Raw genomic sequence first — 18,009 nt, 5'->3', positions numbered from 1 at the left:
TGCTGTATCTTGGGCGGCGCCGGCCCCATATGCCGAGGGTGGCGGGCTCAGGCCCGGCCCCCGCCAAACTGCAACCAAAAAATAGCCGGGCGTTGTGGCGGGCGCCTGTAGTCCCAGCTACTCGGGAGGCTGAGGCAGGAGAATCGCCTAAGCCCAGGAGTTGGAGGTTGCTGTGAGCTGTGTGACGCACAGCACTCTACCGAGGGCCATAAAGTGAGACTCTGTCTCTACGAAAAAAAAAAAAATCCTGTATCTTTGCTTTCTAAGTTGGTTATTCACTCAATGAATATCCCTTATGCACCTATTATGTGCCAAGCACTGTTAAGAGGCTCTGAGGACACAACAGAGAACTACAGGGGTGGGGTCCTTCCCTGAGGTCAAGTGGGAGATACAGATGCCAATCAGGAACACAAATTAACAAACCTACCGATTGTAATAAATGCTAGGAAGGAAGGAAGCAGAAGATGCAAAACAGAATAAAGAGAACTGGAAAGAAGCCACGACTGCACTTCATGTCTGCATAACACAGTCATCCCGTGAATTAAGCAGATCTCTCAACCTCTCTGAGACTCCATTTTTGCGTCTATTAACTACGGAGAATAATTCGAACCTCTCTGGTTCTTATGAGGATTAATTAAGATGGAATAAATGAAAGAAATTGAATTTAAATTTAAAAATTTTTTCAAATATGAAATATTTACCCTTTAGGGAGCCCTTCTCACCCTAGGGTCCTGCAGTGCAAGCACATTGTCAGCAGTCAAGTCACGTAACCTTCGCTTTCATTCTGACAGTCTTATATTCAAATGCTTTGGCTTAGACGTATGCCTAGTTTCTTAACCTTGGCATCAGGGCCCTTTACAAGTCTACAAGCAATTTAACTATCGAGACTTATCTCCCCCCACACAGTTACCTTTCCCTATTCCTCTTCAGCAACAGCATACTTTATGGCTCCACATTTAATCTATTTTTAACAATTTACATACTGTAACATTCACTCTTTTTTGGTGTTTGAGTCTATGAGTTCTGCCCAATGCATAACCATGTAACTGCTGCTGTCAAGATGCAAAACAGCAACCCCCCATCCCAACCCCATCCCCACACTACCCCGGCAACCACTGATCTGTTCTTCATCACTGTAGTTTTGCCTTTTTCAAATGTCATATAAATGGCATCACAGACTACAGAGCCTTTTGCGTCTGGCTTCCTTCACTTACCATATTGCAACGGAGATTTGTCTATGTTATTATGTATAATAGTTGTTTCTTCCCTTTTATCACAATGTAGTTGTTTCACTCTTGATCCATTTCCTACCTGAGAGATCTATGTTGTTGTTTTTCCCAGTTTGGGATGATAATAAGTAAAGTTGCTATAAATATTCACAAACAAGTTTTATTATGTGAACACAAATTTTCACTTCACTTGGGCAACCACGTAGGCCTGAAATTGCTGAACCCTGTGGTAAGCGTATATTTCACTTTGTAAGAAATCACTACACTTGTGGTCGCATTAAGTGATAAACTGCATAAAGTGGCTGCACCATTTTATGTCCCCACCAGTTACTTCTCAGTCTCACCAGCGCTTGGTATTTTGGGGAAGGGTTGGGGAGTTTGTTTTGCCATTCTGATAAGTGTATAGTGGTATCTTACTGTAATTGTAATTTACATTTCTCTAATAATGTTAAGCAAATTTTCATGTGTTTACTTGCCATCCCCGTACAATCGTCCCTTGGTATACATGGGGGATTAGTTCCAGGACCCCCTAGTATAACAAAACCCACATATACTCTAGTCCTTCATTTGACCTTGCAAAACTGGGTATGCAAAATTGGCCCTGTGTATACAAGTTTCACATCCTGTGACTACTGTATATTTTTTCTTTCTTTCTTTCTTTTTTTTTTTTTTTTGTAGAGACAGAGTCTCATTTTATCACCCTCGGTATAGTGCTGTGATGTCACACAGCTCACGCAACCTCCAAGTCCTAGGCTTAGACGATTCTCTTGCCTCAGCCTCCCAAGTAGCTGGGACCACAGGCACCCACCACAACACCTCGCTATTTTTTTGTTTGTCAGGGGTTGGGTTTGAACCCACCACCCTTGGTATATGGGGCTGGTGCCCTACCCACTGAGCCACAGGTGCCACCTGACTACCGTATTTTCAATCCACGTTTGGTTGGAAAAAATATACCTATAAATGGACCTTCACGATTCAGATCTACGGTTGTTCCAGGGTCAACTGTATATTCTTGGGTGAAGTGTCTGTTTAAAGCTTTTGTCCATTTTTAAAATTAGATTGATTTATTTTTTTTCTTTCTTTCTTCCCTTTTTTGTTTTTAGATATGGGGTTTCACTCTTGCTCAGGCTGGTCTTGAATTCCTGATCTCTGGCAATCTGCCTACCTTGGCCTCCCAGAGTGCTAGGATTATAGGTTGAGCCACTATACCTAGCCCTTAGGTTGATCTTTTGAAAGGAAAAAAACCAAGTTAAAGGACTCATACAAGTTGATTTCAAGACTTATTATAAAGCTACTGTAATCAAGAGTAGAAATCATGGTAGAAACATAAGCAACCAGATCAATGGAACAGAGTGCAGAATCCAGAAACATATTCATGCAAATATGGTTAATAGAGTATTGGCGAAGAGAACTGGAAAGAAGCCACGACTGCACTTCATGTCTGCACAACACAGTCATCCCGAAATTGCACAGACAATTCAGCAGGGAAAGGTTAGATAGTCTTTTCAACAAATAGTGCTGGAACAATTGAACATTGACATGGAACCATGACCCATACCTCACCTTATACAAAAATTAACTCAAAATCTATCACAGACCTAAATGCAACATGTAAAATGATAAATCTCTTAGGAGAAAATCTTTGTAACCTTCAGTTAAGAAAAGATTCTTAGCTACAACACTGGAAATGCAATACACAAAAGGAAACGTGAGTAAATTGGATTTGATCAAAATTTTAAAACAGGCATTATATAATAGAAAGGTGAAAGGTAAAATCATGCTAATAATTTAAAATTTTCTGTATACCATGAAATGTAAGAAAGAGAGATTGTAGAAGACAGGGAAAAAAAAGCCTTATATTTTAGCATCTTTATCAGATCTTTTTCTGCTTCTCGGGCAAAGTGAAATTTTCATTGTACACTGATGGGTACTGCACAGGTCCATTAGTTGAACTGAGAAGAAGCTATCAACTGAGTTGTTCATTTGTCTCAGCCAACCTGTCTGTGATGACTGTGCTTTATAAATGCAGTTTGTAATTTGGATTGATATAAAAACTTCCTAGAAGAAAATAGGCAAAATATGTACCTCTGTGGCTTGTGTCTGGTTGCACTTCCAGTTCTAAATGAAAAGAAATAAATGGAGTTTATAATTTTATGTTATCTGTTTTATCTTAGTCTCTCTGCTGAATATCTAGACTATCATAAGAAACTAAGTGGAGGATTTTTTTGCTTCATTTTCTTTGTAGGGGCATTTTTAGGAAAAATAATTGAATTTTTTTCTTAAACTCTACTTTGTAACATCGTGATTGTCAATGATAAGAAACCGAACGATTGATACAAGATGAAGGTCCCAAAACTCTTTATAGTAAATGAATTCAAATAATAAAAAGTTAATTCATCAGAAAGTATTAACCTGGAATACTTTATCTAAATAAGAGAGGTAGAAAATAATTCCTCCTGTCTTCCCTACTCCTGTTATAATTTCATCATTGTTTTCTAGGAATTGTTATGTTTCATTTACACAAGAAAAAGTTGCTTTCTAATTGGAATGACTGGGATTTTTATTTTTAAACGAATACTTTGACATCTATATTGCATTGCTGATTATTCATTTGCCAAGGAGCATTTCATTAAGTGTTTAACAGGTACAGTCAGACTCCAAGTTACAATCATTTGACTTACATACAACTCACAAACAGAGGCTATTACAGATAACAGATAAATGTACTTGTTCAAACTTACATACAAATTCAACTTAAGAACAAACTTACAGAACTTATTCATAACCCAGAGACTGCCTATGTTAGTACTTAGCCTTCCATTACAGCAGCAAGGTTGGGGTGGGGATTGAACATAATGAACAATTAAGTAAATAAGACCATTTCAGGTAAATTCCGTGAAGCAAATAAAGTAACGTAAGAAAGAGTACATGATGTAAGGTGCAGACAGAGCCCTTGCGGACATTAGATGAAGAGTCTGGGAGGGCCTCGAGAGAAAGTGACACCTCAGGTGAAAGGGAGGGAAAGATAGATCTGAATATTCAGAATTGCAGGTAGAGAATATATACAGTTTTATATATTCTAGACAGCAGTTATAGATTACAGTCCACGTAAGGCCCTGAGTTAGGAGGGATTTGGAGTGTTCAGGCACAGAAGGATCAGTGTAACTAATAATGAACCAAAGGGGAGAGGAGGCAGATAGATAAGCCCGATGTCCACCAGGGCTTTTTTTTTTTTTGTATTAAATCATAGCTGTGTACATTAATGCGATCCTGGGGCACCATACATTGTTTTTTTGTTTGTTTGTTTTTTATTATTAAATCATAGCTGTGTACATGAATGCGATCCTGGGGCACCATACACTTGGTTTTATAGACAGTTTGACACATTTTCATCACACTGGTTAACATAGCCTTCCTGGCATTTTCTTAGTTATTGTGTTAAGACATTTATATTCTACATTTAGCACGTTTCACATGTACCCTTGTAAGATGCACCGCAGGTGTAGTCCCACCTCCACCAAGGCTTTATCGGTAAGAGTAAGACTGCCATGAGAAGCTGGCAGGGAGTTTGAAGCAGGTTAAGTAACATGATAAATTTCACTTTTTGAGAAAAGATTATGTATGCTGCTGCATGGAGAAGGAGTTTTAGGAGAGCAACAGGGGAAGAAATCAGGAGGGGAAGAAATCTCTGAAGATGGGATCATGGTTACAGTCATGGTAACATTGGGATGAAAAGGACAGAAGGAACTCAGGATATATAAAAGAACAATTTTAACCAAAAAAATAATGGCTATAATTCAACTAAATCCCACAATGATTGATCACATAATGTGTCTCAAGTATTCTGCTGTTGAATTCTCATTCATGCAGTATTCCCATCCATCCAAGCACAGTGTTGTATCTGTGGAAATATCTGTAGTAACTGAACAACCTCCAATGAAAGAAAATTTAAGTAATGTATAAAAAAGTCTACTTAAAAATTAAAAATAAAAATTAGTTCATCAGTGCTTGCTTCAGCAGCACATACACTAAAATTGTAACGATACAGAGATTAGCAAGGTGACATGCAAATTCGTGAAGCGTTCCATATTTAAAAAAAAAATAGTTCATCAAAGAAGTAATGAAACTTTAGGGAAAAGGGGTTTGTACTTGGCATGGTTACTCTCTCAAACCAGTTAGTATGTGAAGAGGAGATTCAGATACCTTTTCTTGAATGCATTGAAAATTCAGAGTTCTAAGTAATTGTCAGGAACCCCAGAGTACAGTATACAAAATTAAAACGCAGTAATTCCATGGCATGCTCTGGGAAGCCTAGAAAGTTGGCATTACAATATGGAAAAAAAAAAGAAAAGAAAGAAAACCCAAACAAAATAACAAATTGTGCTGTTTGGGGCTAAGTTGTGGCCCCAAAATTGAAACTCTGAGTCCTAGTACCTTAGAACATGTCTGTTTTTGGAGAGAGGGCCTTTGAAGGGGTGATTAAGTTTAAATGAAGCTGTTAGGCTGGGCCCTAAATCAATCTGACCAAGGTCCTTATGAAAAAAGAAAATACAGGCTTGAGCTGTGGCTCAAGCAGCTAAGGCACCAGTCACATACACCTGAGCTGGCAGGTTTGAATCCAGCCCAGGCCTGCCAAACAACAATGACAGCTGCAACCAAAAAATAGCCGGGCGTTGTGGCAGGCGCCTGTGCTCCCAACTACTTGGGAGGTGTAGGCAAGAGACTTGCTTGAGCCCAGGAGTTGGAGGTTGCTGTGAGCTGTGATGCCATGGCACTCTACCCAGGGCGACAGCTTGAGGCTCTGTCTCAAAAAAAAGAAAAAGAAAATACACAAGGAGTCCCCAGGGATGTTCACACACAGAAGAAAGACCACGTGAGGACCCAGCGAGAAGGTGGCCATCAGCAAGCCAAAGAGAGGTCAGAAGGAACCAACCCCTGACACCTTGATTTTGGGCTGTAAGACTCCAGAAGGCTGAGATAATACCTTTGTTATTTAATCCACCCAGTATGGGTACTTTGTTATAGCAGCCTTGGCAAAGGGTACATTAAGTGTCTACCATTGTCTGATTTGGGCTTACACGGTCTTCCCTCCATGTATAAGCATCCTCTAGTGTCTGTTTGTTTAAATTTGTTTTTCTTCTAAGGACACCAGTCAGATTGCTTTAGGAACACTCTAAGAGATTCATTTTAACTCAATCACCTTTTTAAAGTCCCTGTCTCCAAATACAGTCAGAATCTGAGGTACTTGGCTTCAACATATGAATTTGGGGAGGATTCGACTCAGCCAATTTTGTCAACAGCTTAAATGAGTTTGGAAGAGAACCTGAAGCCTGAGATGAGGTCATGGGCCCAGTTGAACCCTTGACTGAGCTTTGGGAGACCTATGTATGCAGAGAACCCAGCTAGGTGTTGCCTGAACTTCAAAGCTACAGAACCTATGAGATGATAACATTTACTACCTTGTGAGATGAAGTGCCTTTTTTAATGTTCATGGGAGGATATTAGTTTTCTTTGACAAAGCTTGTCATATTTTTCTTCCTTGAATGAGTTATTTTTCTGTTGCTGCAAAACATATTACCCAAAACTTAGTGGCTTAAAATAACATCCATTTATTATCTCATAGGTTCTGTAGCTTAAAAGTTCAGGCAACACCTAGCTGGGTTCTCTGCATACACAGGTCTCCCAAAGCTCAGTCAAGGGTTCAACTGGGCCTATGACCTCATCTCGGGCTCCAGGTTCTCTTCCAAACTCATTTAAGCTGTTGACAAAATTGAGTCCCTTGCAGCTTAGAACTCATGGTGGCCTCCATTCAAAATAAGCAGAGGAACATTTCTCTTGCTTTGAATCTCTAAGTTCATCTGTTTCTGACTTCTAAACCTAGATTTAAAAGGCTTGTATAATGAGGTCAGACCTAATTACGGACCTTAATTACATGTTTGCCCTGCAAAGTAATGTAATCACAGGGGTAAAATCCCATCATATTCACAAGTCCCATCCATATTCAAGGAAAAGAGATTATACCAGGTGTGTATATCTTTGGAGCCATCTTAGAATTCCACCTATCACAATAAGACAATGAAATAATAATTATAATTAGCGTATAATACATAATAGGTAATTTAAGTGTGATAAATTTAGAAGGTCAAACACCCTTGGGCAAGCAGGGCAAAATATTAGGAAGATGTCATATAGTTGAAAGAAGTATTGAATAACCACAGTGCTGGAAGGAGATTCTCAGGGAGGTAGAAATGGCTGAACCAGGGAGTAGGCAGGAGCAAGGACTCACTCTGACTCCCCCATTATTTTTAATCCCTCAATTTTACTCTTTTTTATTCTCTCTGCTTCACCGCAGATATGCATACGCACACTTACTCATAAACTCTGTAGAACAGTTTCTTCTATGTGGCACTGACAGCATTCAAGTTCCACAGTCCATAGCTGCTACCATGGAAGGAGGAAAAACTCAATTCCAGTTTGAAAATTTCAACAGAAGGTCTATGATTGGCTCCTTCTTTCAGATATCAAGTGTCAAGACCAATCAGGTATCTACGGGGTGACAGACTTATGCAAGAATATGGCAGCTTTTGCTGGAATCACATAATTGAAGTAGGGCAAAGGGATTTCTTAAAACAAGCAGCCACAGGAGGACTGCTTACGGCTTACTAACAGGGGACAGATAGTGAGGGGATTCTGTACAGTGTCTTTTATTTCAAAACTTCAGAATCCTGTAATTAATTTTTCCTAAAAGATTGTTTATAAGTTATACTTTTGTAATCAATGTACTAAATACATTAGAGGTACTCACACTGTTTGTAGCAGGTTATCATGGGCTTTATAGTTGAAGTTCAGGGAGTCTTAGTGCCTCAAAGTTGTAAGTAAAATTGGAAAATTATACAATATGGATACATGCAACAAGGCACACTTCTCTGTGGGAAATGGTTAAGAGTCAAAGCTCTGACTCTGTGTGGGTTAAATCATAATTCAGTCACCTTCCAACTGGGTGATCTTATTCAGGTCACGTGGTTCAGGTTTTCTTCTTCTGTCAAGTGAGGATAATACCAACAACTTCAAAGATTTGTCTTGAAAATAAGTACACACATATGTATAAAGAGCATAGGATAGTAAGAGGTCAGTAACATTAGATGTTGTTATTTCAATAGGTTTTGATTTGTAGCAGAATCCAAATGCCAAAAAGGTCACAAATAACGGATTTAAAGAAATCCTTTTGTGAATATTTTTTAAAATAAACTTTTACTAATCATATCCACATTATCTGTTTTCTTTTCTTTCTTTCTTTTTCTTTTTTTTTTTTTTGAGACAGTCTCACTCTGTTGCCCCAGGCTAGAGCGCCATATTGTCAGCCTACCTTACAGCAACTTCAAACTCCTGGGCCCAAGCGATCCTCTTGCCTCAGCCTCCTGAGTAGCTGGGACCATAGGTACCCATGCCAATGCCAGGCTAGTTTTTTTATTTCTAGTAGAGACAGGGTCTTGCTCTTGCTCAGGCTGGTTTCGAACTCCTGAGCTCAAGCCATCCACTTGCCTTGGCCTCCCAGAGTGCTAGGATTACAGGTGTGAGCCACTGGGCCCAGTCATGTTCTCTGTTTTCTGACTCTGGATGGTTGAATACTAGTCTTCAAAGCACAAGGCAGCAATAATGACTGTCAATATTGTCTGTGTTAGAAGGATCTACCAGACACTTTAATAAGCAATATTTGACTAACATGAAAAAGCCAAGGTATAGATCTTTTCCTTACAGAGTGAACCTGAGCTTTAGCTGCCTATTTAGTGATGATAATCAATACCCAAATTTGCAAGGACCTCTTTAGTACTTAGTCCATCATCCGTGGTATAAAATACACAGAAATTATTTCTCCTATGGATTGCATTTAGTCACTGGTAATCTTTCACTTCATCTTCCCTTCCTCAACCCTGAGGGAACTACTCATAAGGTCCAAAGAGAGCTCTGGGTCAATATTTCTCTTTCTTCTCTTACAGCAAATGGTAACTGGCCTCTACTTCTTCATAGGCTTTTGTTAGAGAACGTTATCATATGCACTATTAGGCCCTAATAAAAACAGCTCATATATGGGGCACCCTTATTTTATGCTCCAAGTAATCAAGATATGTACCAAGTGCTTTTATGCACACTGCCTCATTTAAGTCTCATAAAACCCCTGTGGGATAGGCAGTAAGATCCCCATTTACAGGTGTAAAATATGAGGCAAAGAAAACTTACACATGTGATTCACAGTCTCACAGCTTTTCAGGGCAGGTATTCTGATTTGAGTCCAGGTGGTCTAATGGAGGAGCCACATTATAGAACCTTTAGCTATGCTGCTTTGCCAGTTAAGACTGTTGATTCCGAAGTAGAGAGTGATTTTGGGAAGAAGGAAGGATGACCGACATCCATGCAAAAAGATAAAATGGTAGGGAAGATCAAATTCTTAGGTAGAAACTTAGCTAGATAGCAGCAGGGCATGTGGCAGATATGGTTAGGTTATTTTAGACTGGTCTGGGTCAGTCTAAACCAGGCTTTTATGGGAATGAGGCTAATTGAGACATTGCAGGTGGGTTGTTTTTAGCACAGAGTTTATTAGGACCCTGGGAGACTTCCACAAAGCAGCTAATATTCTTCAAAGTTGTGTGTAAAATCTCAAACTGCACTTTCCACAGAACCTGCAGTCACGAGGACAAGGTTTGCTGTATAAGTCATTACTAAACTTTCTTTTTCTTGCTAAAACTTTACTTGTTCTTTTCAATTATTTTAGTGACTACCTCAAGCTACTGCACCACTCTAACAAAATCTTTTTTTTTTTTTCTTTGAGACAGAGTCTCACTTTGTCACCCTTGGTAGAGTACCATGGCATCATAGCTTACAGCAACCTCAAACTCTTGGGCTCAAGCAAACCTCTTGCCTTCCCAGTAGCTGGGACTACAGACACCTGCCACAACACCTGCCTATTTTTAGAGAACGTGGTCTTACTCTTGCTTAGGCTGGTCTCGAACTCCTGAGCTCAGACAATCCACCTGCCTCGGCCTCCCACAGTGCTAGGATTTCAGGCATGAGCCACCACACCTGGCTCCTAACAAAATTTTTTAGAGTAAAAAATAATATAGCTGATATAAATTCCTTCCTCCAGAAGTCAGACAAACCTAAGTTTGGGAACATGCTCTACAACTTTCCAGAAACACGACCTTGGGGAAATTACTCATTTTAATTACCTCATTTGTAAAATGAGGGTAATAACAGCATCAACTTCATAGAGTGGTTGTGAGGATTAAATGGCATAATGCACATAAAATATTTATCAAGGTGGGTGGCACTTAATAACTGGTCCATAAATGTTAGTTACTGTTATTATTTTTGGTATTTTATTCTTCATAAGAATGTTTTCATCTTTAAATGCCCTTTCTCTTTCTGTCTCTGTGGTCTAAGTAATTCTTCCTACAAGACTGAGCTGATGTTGAATCTTACTAATACAAGTTCCAAGCATCCAGATCTTCACTTTCTCCCTGCAATTCTATCTGCCACCCACTATATCACTACTGATTTAGTGACAGATTATAGATTTTCATCCACACATTTTAATTTAGAACCTTCTCTTTTATCTGGCTTTCAAGCACATTGTGTTAAAATTCCCAAATGACATCTGCAGAGTTTCTAAGTCCTTATCATAGCTCTCAGAAAACTTAAAGTTGTTCTTAGGGGAACAATCACTGATTTGCATTCCGTTATTGAGTAGAGAATCTAGAAGAACAGTATCAACCTTCAAATGAAATGATACGCCTGGAAGGGGAGTATAAATGTACAAAGGAGAAACCTCATTATCACTCTCTCAAGCTGCTAGAGTGAAACTTGAGTCATTGCATATTCCAACCCCTAAAACTCTCTTGGATATACTAAAGAACACCATTATGCACACAGCAATAAAAGGAAGTTATTAGGGGAAGCCACTAAGAATAAAACATTGCCAAGGCAGATTTCTGAAATGAATATAATAAGGTCGTTAATAAGTATTCTGAAATAGCGCTAAAATTTTCCAACTGAAACTGAATTCTTTGGGGTTCTTAACTAGTCAGGGACATCAACTTTAAGTTTTTCCTGTTTAGTTAAATCATCCATATCTCTTTGCTGACCCATGCGAAAATGTTTCAACCTCTATTTATCAAAACACTTGATTTTGGTATTGGTATTTACCAGAGTACTCACACGAAAATAAGTGAAATTAAGCTTCTGTTTAAGGACCTGAGAAATAGATAAAAAAGGCTTCTGAAAGAATAAGAAGCATATGAAAGAGTCACGCTTCACCATCTGCTATAATTCTCTAAATTGCCTTCATAACACACAAACTTCTAGTTGCAGAACTTGTAAGAATTATTGTAAGTCACCTCAATAAACTCAGTCATCAAGGTTCTTTTTCAGTTGATAGTAGTACATTTAGAAATACACATACAAGGTCATCTTCCCTGATGTTTCCATTTAGCTCATACGGAGTAACTCAAGTTTCAAACGGGATCTGTCGCACGCACATTCAAGCTTTTGGCCCTCGAAATGATTTAGCTTTCTCCCCTTCTCCTTAATTGCTGTGCAATTATAAACTTCTGACTTAATTATGTGAGTTGGCCACACAGCAGATGATAGAGCTAATGTCTGATCTCTTTTCAAGCCTTTGGTCTGTAGAGAGGGGAGAAGTCCCCATTCCTAAGGTTAGAAAATTGTGGTCAGGGGCTCATTTCATGGGCTTCCACCTCAGGAAGGCATCCATAGCAAGACTTGGACTCAATCTAAGGAAACACATGAAATCAGCTGAAAATAACAAACACAAACTAAGAAATGGTAGTGGGTTTTTTGTTCGTTTTTTGCCGCGCAGCAAAGGAGGCAAAAATTGGATTTTGAGCACAATAAATTGGATTTTGAGCACAATTCGAATATTTGGCGAAACTTGACCACTTTGCTCTCTGAGATGTTTAGAAACCAGGGCTGTTCCACCGGCCCCCAGGGCGTGCGTCCCCCGCTTCCCTGTCCCTGTCCCACCCCTGCGGCCCGGACCCAGGCCAGGCCCGGCCCCCAGGCCGGCGGCTCCGCGACCTCCCGGAGGTCCTCACCACCGAGAGGAGCCCGCCGGCGCCCTAGAGCGGCCGCGGGGAGCTGCCCGACCTCGGCCGCCCGCTCCGGTCCCCGAGGGGGCGTCCCCCGCGCGCAGCGAGCCGGCACCTGCCTCCCCACGCCCGGGCGGCGCTCGGCGCAGCGTGTCCCCGGCGGGGAGCGCGCTTCCCGCCGGAGCTGGCCCGGGGCCGCCCTTGGTGCATCCGCCGGCCCGGAGCCTCCTTCCCCGGGCGGAAGCGAGCGTCACCAGCGGCCGCGCTCGGGGCAGCGGAGAGCCCGGCCGAGGAAGAGCCTCGGCTGCCCAGGCCACGAGCAGGTGCCGACTTTCCCTGGTTTTCTAGACCACAGTATCGGGATGGAGTACTTGCCATGGTTTTGTGTGAATTAAATGAGAAAATGAATGTAAACACCAAGAATTCCCATTTGCTGGGTGCTTCCTAGGGGCCCAGCCATGTAAACCACTTAACGCCAGCTCATTCATTCTGTAAATACTGACCGCGTGCTGTCTGTACTGCTGGGAGCTGGGCACCAATGAAGGCCCACCCCCTGGTTAGCAAAAATATTAGGGCCACCAACCATCCGAAAACTTATTGGAAGATGAAAGATTGAAGTATGAAAGAGGGGCTAGAATCTAAATAATTAACCACAAAATGCTATTTAATCAAAACGTTGAGAGCTTATAGCAGGAGACCCCTATGGAAATTGGGAGTTAGGAAAAAGGAGGAAAGAAAGGCTTCCATGAAGAAGTGATATTTAGCTGAGACCTGAAATATGAGGCAGAATCAGCTAGACTCAGGAGTGTTGCACGGCTAAGGAATATAGCCAGTGTGAGGTCTCAAGCTGGAAGGAATACTTGGCTAACACCAGTGGGAGTCCACTCAGTACCCATTCTCTTTCTCCTCTCATCTCCCTCCTTCTCCCAAAGTGGGACAATGAAGCTGGTGGTTGATACCAATAGTCCTTATAGTAATCACCAGGCTGGGTCTTCCTAACTCCATTTGATCAAAACAGATTTTTGAAAATCTGAAGAAAGCATTGTCACATCTTCTGTGGTTTCTCCTTGCCTTCTAAACCAAATATAAACTAACTTGCTTGGAATGTTCTCTACTAAGCCAAGACTACATACTTAATTCCAACTTGCTCACCCTTCACTGTATTCTTCAGTTGACACTGACTTCTTTTGGAACCCTGTAATGTTCATCTCAATTCCGTAATCTACAGGTTGTTCAAAGCTTTACACATGCTGAGCAATTGTGCTCTTGTTTAGCACATTGATAACCTGGCATCTCAAGTATCTCCTTACCTCCAGAACATGTTTATTCCTTAACGATTTCCTGCTAACACAATGGAATAATACTATTACTCTAAATAGTAGCAATGACTGAACATAGAGATACTTCTGAATTATAAGAATCCTAACCCAGTCCAACATATAAATTGTTGCTGGCATACTGATTCCTTTTCTTCCCACTTCAGATCCTTTCACCTACTATTCCAGTGTTTTTTGACCTTTTTAAAATCTTACAGCGTACTTGAACCTATGGTTACATTTCTGTGGCACATTTAAATTATGTTGAGTTTTAAAAAAAGCAAAAAGAAAATAGACTTACTGTGCCTTGAATGTCTTTTGAAAATAATTTAACTTTACAATTTTTCATGGCACACCTAAGATCCTCTCAACCCACACCAGTTGAAAAATCACTGCACTATTTCCCCTATGCTAGATGCCAGCCAGGCGTTTGACAACCACCTGATGAAAACTGGATGGGAGCTGACTAGCTTCACTTGCCTATGTTCTTGCCTTAGGGAGATTTTGTAGGTAACTAACTGGGGCTTCTGCCTGATGCTCAGGGCACTGCGATTCTATTTTAGGCAACTTCTAATCATTCATATCCATGACTTTTTTCTTTTTTCTTATGATTAGAAAGTTGCTTCATCAGTTTTATTTCAGAACCAAAAAAGAGATCTAATCATGACAATATCATAGCATAGTGCTATAGGATACCCAGTAATACTCTCAGGTTAGCTAACAGTTCCTCCTTTTTGTTCCTATAATATGTCTAGATAGTATTCAACACACTGTATTATGACTAGTTGTTCATGTCATCCTCCACTTACTAATTGGTTTTCTTGAGGATGATTGAGACAGTCTTTTTTTTATTTGTTTTCCCTGTGCTTAGTTCAATGCCTGCATTATGTAGGTATTCAAAAAATGTATTTTCAATGAAAAAAAGAATATATTGTTAAATCAGTTTTTAAGTGAAATAAATATAAATGGGAGGCTAATTTCTCCAGTCTTTGAAAATGTCTAGAAATCCCCTTCAGAATCTTCACCCATCTTTGTATGCTCTAAATAAACATACTTTCCTCATGTAGTAACAATAGCAGTAAAATGAACTCTATTTTTTTTTCCTATTAAGTTGCATGTGTATGTATGTAGGTAGTTGTATTTTAACAGGAGAAAAGGAGCAAGCTTGTGAAGTATCATTTCCTCATTTTACCAACAAGAAAATTATCTGAGAAGGTTAGAGTGGTCATAGTCTTAGTAAGAGACACAACCAGTGTTCAATTTCCTTTCTTTGATAGAAATCAAACTTTCTATATATATATATATTTTTTTTTTTTTTTGAGACAGAGTTTTACTTTGTCACCCTCTGTGGAGTGCCGTAGCTTCACAGCTCATAGCAACCTCCAACTCATGGGCTTAGGCGATTCTCTTGCCTCAACCTCCCAAGTAGCTGGGACTACAGGCGCCCGCCACAACACCCGGCTATTTTTTTGTTGCAGTTTGGCCGGGACTGGGTTCGAACCTGCCACCCTCGGTATAGGGGGCTGGCACCCTACCCACTGAACCACAGGCACCGCCCACTTTCTATTTTTCTTACTGTTTATGTAATGTAATTAACCATAAGAAAAAATGAGAAATTGCAGATAGGGAAAATAAAGCAAAAGGAAATAAAATTCAGTCATGAATTCATCATTCTAAGCCAACCATTTTGTGAACATATATACATAACATGTTACATATAGACATCTTTTTGTTACAATGGAATCATACTAACTTTAATCCACTTTTTGTTTAACAACATATGATAACTCCTCTCTTGATTCATTTATTTCAGGATTTTTCAACCTAGGTGCTATTTACATGTTGATGGAGTCAATATTTCTTTGTTGTGGGGGGTAACGAAGGCTCTATTCTTGACCAAACTCTAGTCAAGCTCCTGCTCCTGAACCTCTCCTAGGCCCATTTGTGCACTTTCTTATAAAATCCAATTTTATTGTGAACCCTGCTAAGTCAGTTTAGCACCCCGTCCCCCGACCATGCCTGTAGTCTCTGTAGCTGATAAGCCTGGCTATCTAACAGAGTTTCTCATCCTCTAGCATCCCCTATAATGCATGACAACCCTAGTCTGTCTTCAGCAAGAATCCTTTTAGGTCAGTTTAGCCAAAACCCTCCTTACTCCTGATGTTTCCTCTTAGTAATTTTCCATCCACCATTCATCCATCCATTCTTATCTTTCCATTCATCCATTCTTGTCTTCACTCTGCTAGTGGACTGTAAATTCCCAGTTGCCTGCACTATATTCAGAGTTGAGCTCAATCTCTCTCCCACTGCAAAATCTTACTGCAGTGATCTCTATACCTATGTCAATGAGCTTGAACAGAGTCTTCCTCATTGTGTTTTAACAAGTGTTGTTGAATAATTTTTTCTTTAACAAGGGCTGTTTTTGTGCACAGTAGGATGTTGAGCAACATCCCTGGCCTTTACCTGCTAGATGCCATTAGTACCATACCCTATTAATTATGGCAAGCATAAATGTCTCCAGACATTGCCAGATGTCTCCTGGGGAAGAACATTGTCCCTGATTGAGAACCACTGATTTATTGTAACATTATATTAATCATTTTTGTCTTGTTTTTTTTTTTTTTTTGAGACAGAGTCTCACGTTGTTTCCCCTGGTTGCGTGCCATGGTCATAGCTCACAGCAACCTCAGACTACTGGGCTCAAGCGATTCTCTTGCGTCAGCCTCCCAAGTAGCTGGGACTACAGGTGCCCACCATAATGTCTGGTTGTTTTTAAGAGACGGAGGTCTCACTCTGGCTCAAGTTTGTCTTGAACCTATGAGTTCAGGCGAACCACCCGCCTCAGCCTCCCAGAATTTTTCTTTTTTGATACTTGCCTACCTAGTGACTATTAGAAAATTGATGATAAATGCTTTGCTTTTTTTGTATTTTATTTTAGAAATAGCTAATGTCAAATGAATACTAAAAGTTAAGAATTAGATATTTTAAACTCTTTATTAAATTTCAACAGACTCAGTGGAATTTTTTCTCATCTTGGATTGCACCCTCTTTATGACCTATGGATTTGTCATTTAACATTTAAAAGTTTGTTTTAAATGAAGCATAAATTATCTCAAGGCAAAGGTAGAGTAGCATTGTGAAAAAGAGCCTTAGCACTAATAGCTTTTGGGAGGAGGCATTTGCTAAATGAGTGACTTTGATCAAGTTTCCATGAACAGATATAATACGTTTGGTAGATTTTGATCATTGCAAATCTCTTTTGTATCTTCAGTCTTCAAAAGACTTCTAAAATGAGGGCATTCTTACACGAAAAATCCTTGAGCATCTTTCGAAGGTTAAAAAATTCAGGGCAAGTTTTTAGAAGCTGTTATATTTTACTTTCTAAAAAGTTTTTATGGTTAAATGAAACACATTATAGAAAATTATACAAAAACATAAGTATGTAGTTTAATGAATTATGGTCATAGGAATACTGCATAATCACCAATCCAGGTCAAGAAACAGAACCCTGAGAGTGCTCAGAAGCCCTCCCGCCCCCCCACCGCCTCCGTGCTCATCCCAACCACAGTGCCCTTCACGCTCATCCCAAGCACAGCTTCTTTTCTCACCTTAAGCACAGTCTTTTCCTGATATTTATGGAAAATACTGTGTAGTCACTCCCTTGCTCTTTTTATTCTTTTATCATGAAAAGGTGCATCTGTTTATCCTGGAGTTTAGTTTGTCTTGTTTTTGAAGCTTATATAAATGTGTGGTCTTTTGTCTCTAGCTCAACAGGATGCTGATGAGATTCTTTGGTGTCACTGCACACACAACAGGTTATTAATTTGTATCGTTTGTGTTGTTCTACATTGTGTAAGTAGATCACTGCCCTTGATAAACATTTTGATTGTTGCTGGCTTTGGCTGATGGACATCCTTAGATATGCTGCAGATACACGTGTGCATCCACTCCTGATGGGGATACGTCTGGACACTGAGTCAGTGCATTAAAAAGAGCACATCCCATAACTCAATGGCCAAGCACCAAACTATTTTCCAAGGTGGCCCTCTGATTTATACGTGTACCTCCACCAGGAGCTTGAATTTCCATATCCTTGCCAACACTTGGTGTTTTTGATCTTTTAAAAAAATTTAGCTATTCTGATGCGTTTGTAGTACCTTTTATTTGTGTTTCTTTAACAATGAGGTAAATCACCTTTTCGTGTGTTTATGAAAATGTCCTTTTCTGTGATATCTGTTCAAAATATGTCCAGAGTGGTCAAGTTTCTTGACCATCTTTCTGTTGAGTTTACCTTCAGTCTTTTTGTTAATATTTTGTACTGTTTTCTCAGTATGAGTTATTTGTGTTCATTTCACTTCATTC

At 39.9% G+C, this 18,009-nt stretch overlaps 1 pseudogene; it reads left to right on the top strand.

The window, feature by feature from the left end:
• The first annotated feature begins 5,233 nt into the window (after nucleotides 1-5,233).
• LOC128569399 (uncharacterized) lies at nucleotides 5,234-5,323 on the top strand (annotated as a pseudogene).
• The last annotated feature ends 12,686 nt before the right edge of the window (nucleotides 5,324-18,009 follow it).

The sequence above is a fragment of the Nycticebus coucang genome, chromosome 17 (assembly GCF_027406575.1).
Source record: "Nycticebus coucang isolate mNycCou1 chromosome 17, mNycCou1.pri, whole genome shotgun sequence".
Lineage (NCBI taxonomy): Eukaryota > Metazoa > Chordata > Mammalia > Primates > Lorisidae > Nycticebus > Nycticebus coucang.
The sequence above is the reverse complement of the archived record's forward strand: the minus strand, read 5'-3'. Positions and strand labels throughout refer to the sequence as shown.